The sequence below is a fragment of the Wyeomyia smithii genome, chromosome 3 (genome assembly GCF_029784165.1).
Source record: "Wyeomyia smithii strain HCP4-BCI-WySm-NY-G18 chromosome 3, ASM2978416v1, whole genome shotgun sequence".
In the NCBI taxonomy this organism is placed as follows: Eukaryota; Metazoa; Arthropoda; class Insecta; order Diptera; family Culicidae; genus Wyeomyia; species Wyeomyia smithii.
Genome location: NC_073696.1, coordinates 138154411 through 138161132, shown reverse-complemented (window position 1 = coordinate 138161132; position 6722 = coordinate 138154411).

Here is a 6722-nt window from a genome sequence, read left to right as displayed (position 1 = left end):
ATATTTTTCCCTGATCCACAACAGAACTTTATTTAATTCAATGATAATGCCTATAAATATATCGGCCCAACTTATTTAGTAACAAAAAATATATTTTAACTTAAATTTGCTATATTCTCACCGTCTCTTTAAGTTTCGATATCAATTTCTTCTCCTTATCTCATCTGTCCTCTTCTATTCTATTTGCCATTATCGCCAGTCATCCAGTTTGACACATGACTTCTCTCAGTTCAGTGGATGAGTACAGCAGGTCGCGTTAGCAACCGTTAGTGGAACTATACGAGGGGCTGTTGCGGCGAACATCCTCCTCCGCGTGTCGCCCTAGCTACAGGCTTGGCGTCACCTGAACCTGTCACGTCCAGCACAGCTAATTTAGTAGCAGGTCTCTTCAGAATACCAACGGGGGTCCTCACCTCCGCTTGACGCACAACTCCATCTTTTCCTGGAACTGTTTGAATGACTCGTCCACGTATCCACCGATTTCTTATGTTTTCATCCACCACAAGCACAAGATCTCCTACCTCAATCGGTTATACGTCTCTAAACCATTTCGTTCGTCTAATAATAGTTGGTAAATATTCCACCACCCAACGTCGCCAAAAATTGTCTAATGCATGTTTTACCATATTCCAGCTGTTTCTCAACGCTTTACTGGTATCCACCGGAAGTTTCTCTGGTTCTCGTACACCATTTGAACTGAGCAGCAGAAAATGATTTGGTGTCAGTGATTTACAATTCTCCGTCTCTAGTGGTATGAACGTTAAAGGTCTAGAATTGACCATGCTTTCCGCTTCTGCCAGTACCGTAGCAAACGATTCGTCGTCTAACTTCCGAACTATTGGAACGCTTCCCAGTGCTGACTTTACAGCCCGGACCATCCTTTCCCAACAGCCACCCATGTGAGGTGCAGCAGGAGGGTTGAATCGCCACTGGGTTTGAGCATTCGTGAAGGTGCTACCTAGTTCAGTCTGGATTTTCTTTATTTCATCACGCAGCTCATGACTCGCTCCGATGAAATTTGTGCCGTTATCGGAGTATATTACCTGAGGAGAACCCCTACGAGCGATGAAACGCCTGATTGCTTTTTTGCATGCATCGGTGCTCAAGCTGGCAACCACCTCCAGATGAACAGCTCTGATCGTAAGGCATGTGAAAAGGCAAACCCAACGTTTTGTAGCACTACGTCCAACTTTCACCAAATACGGGCCAAACAAGTCTACACCCACGTAAGTGAACGGGCGCACGTGCGGTTCCAACCGTACTGCAGGGAGCGGCCCCATTTTAGGATTGACCGGTTTAGATTTATAAACGTGACACCACATACAGCGTTTTCTGCACAAACGAACTTCGACTCTCAATCGTGGAATATAAAATTTTTGGCGCAATTCATTAACAATGGTTTCATCATTGCCATGCCCGTATTTACGATGGTAGAAATCCAACAGCAACTCGGTAATACGGTGGTTTCTAGGCAATATTATTGAAAACTTTGCATCGTGGGATAGCACCAGTGCATCGGTTGCTCTACTACCAACTCGTAACACTCCGCACTGGTCGGCAAATGGCGTCTGCTTCAAAAGACTGCAAGACGCTGCTATTTGCTTCCGACGTGCCTCTCTTTGATTTAAACCTTGTTTCAGAATCGCCACTTCATCCGGAAATGCTTCCGATTGCGCAATCAACCACAATGTTCTCTCTGCCTTTTGAATTTCTTCGCTGGTAACCCCTACAGTACTAGCAGGATTTTCACTCTTCCGAGCACGTATGTTACTTACAAAATGATGAACATATGCTACCGAACGTAGCATTCTTTCGAACCTCGAAAATCTTCCAGGATTTATTATCGATTGCCTGATTAAATGGCTACATACGTACGCCTCTTGCAGCTCTTTGTCACTTTCATCCGTGTGTTCTTCTGGAACCATTAACCAATCTGCTTCACCTTTATAATAAAGAAACTCGGGTCCCTGAAACCAACGACTGTCCAAGTTACAAGAAGGGCCTTTTCCCCACTTGGTAGCCTCGTCTGCCACATTCACCTTTGTTGAAATCCACCGCCATTCATCAATGCTCGAAAGATCCAATATTTCGTCGACTCTGAAGGCGACGAACTGTCGATATCGCCGTGTATCCGACTTTATCCATGAACAGACCGTAGACGAATCACTCCAAAAGAAAGTTTTTGCTATTTTCAGTGAATGATTCTCTTTTATAGTCCTTTGTAGGCGAGCCCCCAGTAGAGCTGCCATCAGTTCTAGTCTGGGTATTGAAAGACCTTTTAGTGGAGCTACCTTCGTTTTTGACGAAACTAGCGCAACCCTGATCCGTTTTCGATCTACAATACGGAAATATGCCACTGCTGCAAAGGCCTGGGCGCTAGCATCCACAAAGACATGTAGCTCGAGACTTTTGAAGCTTTCAGGATCATATCCTGGAAAATAACATCGAGGAATGCGCAATTTGCCTATCTTCTTCAGCATCGCTAACCATTCCATCCATCGTGTGGCAATTTCCACCGGAATCTTGTTGTCCCAATCCGTGTCAGTCCGCCACACTTCTTGAATGAGAATTTTTCCATGAATAACGAATGACGCCACTAACCCCAAGGGATCATAAATGCTCATCACCAGCCTTAGCATTTCTCTTTTCGTTGGAACCGTGGTGCCATCCATTAAGGCACACACCTTATCGCAAAACTGCAATGAGAAGACGAATGCATCCTCCTCCTGATTCCACGCCATTCCCAACACTCGCTCAAATCTTATCTCTTTCTCTGGAAACATAGCTTATGACGGTTTTCGATTAACCTCACCTAGCATCTTCAACACGTCCCTGTCACTTGACATCCAATTGCGGATATGAAATCCTGCTCGCCTGTGTATCTCGATCACTTCTTTCGCCACTTCGAGTGCTTCCTCCGCTGTGTCGAAGCTCTCTACGTAATCATCAACATAGTGCCTTTTCTTCACTGCTGTGGATCCTCGTGGAAACTCCGCTTCCTGCTCCGTGGCGTTTAAATCCTTTATATATTGAGAGTGTGCTGGGGAGCATGCTGCTCCGAATATTGCCACATCAGATACCATTATACTCATCGCAAGCTCTGGGGAATCTCTATATGGAAACAACAAAGCACTTCGATCTTGTTCACGGATATGTATTTGCAAGAACATTTTTTTGATGTCAGCTGATACTGCTACTTGACGCTCTCGATATGGAAACATTACGGACAGCAATGGGGTCAGAAGATCCGGACCTTTCAGTAGCATAGAATTTAGGGATATTCCATCAACCTTCGCCGCTGCGTCCCATATTATTCGGACCTTTCCTGGCTTCTTTTCATTGACGACGACTCCAATCGGTAAATACCACGTGCGTCGTAAATCGAATCCTTCTAATTCTTCTAGCGTCGCTTCATGTATGTAACCCTGAGCCTTGAAATTCGCTATTTGGCTGCGAACGCTTTCGTAAAGCTCTGTATTTTTCGTTAGTCGCTTCTCGAGACACCTGAAACGTCGTTCCGCCATCGGTCGGCTATCCGGAAACTCAACATAATCATGCTTCCAAAGCAGTCCTGTTTCAAACTTGTCGCACTTTGTCCGCCGGGTAGTTGCTTCCAAAATATCGTACGCTCGTTGTTCTTCGACACCTCTAACAGAGGGTACAACAGCAACACCTAAACTTTCAATGTTAAAAAAGCGCCGGACATAGTCATGGAGGTTATCAATACTCGGCTCGACATGCGTGTGTAATTGCCCGTGAACAGCGTTTGATGTTTTCCGCAGGCTGCCGCATACTGTCCACCCGACTCTGGTCTTGGTTGCAATCGGCTCATTCAATCTTCCTTCTCGTAATTTCAAGGTAGCTAGCAAGTGTCTGTGGTAATGTCTGTGGCTCTCCACTGACGCCAAGTTTATCTGCGATCGACTGTTCTAAGAGTGTTACTGACGAACCGTCATCCAGAAAAGCGTAAGTATTAAATTGGCCTTGTTTACCAAACAATGTTACTGGGAGGATACGGAAAAGTGTGCTTGAGGATAAGTCACGATGTACTGTGACTAAAGCACCCTTTGACGTCGCTGGTGGCTCGAAATGAAGTAAACGGTGGTGTCTCTTAGGGCAGTCGTTGATTCCCCAAACTTCCCCTTTGCATGGCCACCGCGCGTGTGAGGTGAGACAGCGCACACAAAGTTGATGCCCGAACTGAAAAAATATGTTGGCCTAGATTTTGTTTAAAGAGAATTCGATGATTGATTGCTTTCACATGAAATCCTCTTTAAAATTGTTAGAAAATTGAGGGATACTCATTTTCGCTCACTCTACCTTATACGGACAACGACAAGATTTCGCCTAAGTGCGAATTATGTGTGCGAATAAACTTTTAAATATTTTTCCTGCCCACAACGGGAGCAACATTTTGTTGTTTTTCTTCATCGGGTTCTAGTTGTCAAACTATCGATAATTATCGATAGTTATCGATGGTATTAGGGAATTTATCGATAATTATCGATAGCCATTTTAGTCGATATTTCCCATCCCTAATCGTGCCCGTGTTGCCATTCGCTTTGTGCTTTCTTTAAAGGTGTTGCCAGTTATCCTGATATCAATCAGAAGGGCTGCCATTGATTCCGACAAGTACAAGTTACCCAGTTTGCCTAAATTTGAAAATTTATTGATTTCTGGTTTTTGTAAATCTGACTCAATAAAAAAATTTTAGAAGAATCAATTAATAGATTTATTTTTCATCAAAACATTATAAATGTTTTGAATCATTTTCGTGTCTTCATTGAATGCGGCAACCAACCGGTCCACAGTTGCCCACATTTTTGTGCAGTGCGCACACCAGAAAATCCGTCATCAAACTCTGCGCAGGATTGAAATTGTATCGCTTGCATGTATTGAGAACTGTACATCAATTAAAATGTTTCCGTTTATTATCACGAATAAAAGCCCGATTTTAAACGGCATTGCAGAAAATACAACATGCGGTTGATCATTTTAAACAGATGTTTTTTACGTTTCCAAACCCTCTACAATACTGATGTTGGGCTGAAATTGTTATGAAATAAATATGTTGTTTGTAATGTAATTGATTAAGAAATTATTGATTTGATGACAGATCAGATACTTACTGCTAGAAAACGAATAAAAAGCGACACCAATTGTTCTTCGGAAAGAGATAATATAGCTGTTGAAAACTTTTGACATATACATGCACACAGGAGTGAGTAAACATCATGGATAATAACTCAAAACTGAGTAAACATGGTAATTATGAAAATTTGGGTAAATGTTACTCGATTGTCCAGTACCCGATAACTCACTTTTTGACATTTTGCATAATAATACCAAACTGAGTAGATCCTAATGAGATTAGAGTTAAAATAAAGCTGCGTGTAGGACAGGACGTGACTAGAGATACTTAGGGCACAGACTAACAGACGTAACACTGAAACCTAGCTCCATCGCCACAAAAAACGATCATTTCAAATTTCCAATCGAATAACAGTCATCACGCGATAACGCCGACTGGGGCGCTGTCATGCAGTCTCAAAAATATTTTGTGGTTCCCCATTTGACACATGCAGTAACGTTGGCGCTGATGTCCAAATACATGACGCAGCGCGAACATGGCAGCAGATGGTGCTAGTGTTACTAACGTAAAGTACTGGAATCATCCAAACGATGATTTTATTGGAAATTTGTTCGAAGTGTTATGTCTGTTAGTCTGTGCTTAGGGCATCCTTAACAGTGCGGTACCATTTGAGTTGTTATGGCGGCTGTGTACAGCGCGGCTATTTTGCTCACTCACCCGTTTTCACACCGGTCGTTGCTATCGTTTCAGTTTGACATTTCATCCAGCATAAACCTTTAGCAGCGCTGTTATCGGGCTGCTAAATTTGAGAGCGCGATGCTTCCCGGAAGCTCGGCTACTATTTCTCTAGCGCGTTTAGCAGCGACCGGTACGGTGTGAAGTGATGATAGAGCGCTGCCAAACGGGGTATAGAAGCGCACCGTTAAGGATGCCTTAAGAGAGAGAGATAAGCGATGAAAAAAACCGCCTGTTTGGCAACTAGGTTTTGCATGTCAGAGGTGGCAGATCTCTTCTCAAAGCGCAAAGTTGACTAACTTTTTGACTCGTATAACTGATGGTGATTGTGGAAGTCCTGGGGAATAATAAAGTGCACCACAAAAATCGTGAAGGTGTTAGATTTTATGTTTATGTTTAATTTCATATACTTTCACCACAGACTAACAGACATAACACTGTGAACAAATTTTCAATAAAATCATCATTCGGTTTATATCAGTACTTTACGTTAGTAACAATAGCACCATCTGCTGCCGTGTTCGCGCTGCGTCTAGTTTTTCGACATCAGCGCTAGCGTACGGGCATGTGTCAAGCTGGGAACTACAAAATATGTATGAGATTACATGACAGCGCCTCAGATGATGTTGTCGCGCGGTGACTATTATGCGACTTAAAATTTAAAATGATCGTTTTTTGTGTCGACATAGCTAGGTTCCTAGGTTACGGTGGTTAGTCTGTTCTGATATTTTGATTTTTGATATTTACATGTTTTCAAGATTCAAAACAAAAGGTTGGGAGAGAAAACTGAGAAGGCTTGGGTTTTCCTGTGAACTGTAGAGCTCGTTATCAACAGAGTCTATGTTTATAATATAGAGTCGCGCAAAGATGAAACCAAAGGAACCAAATCAGTGTC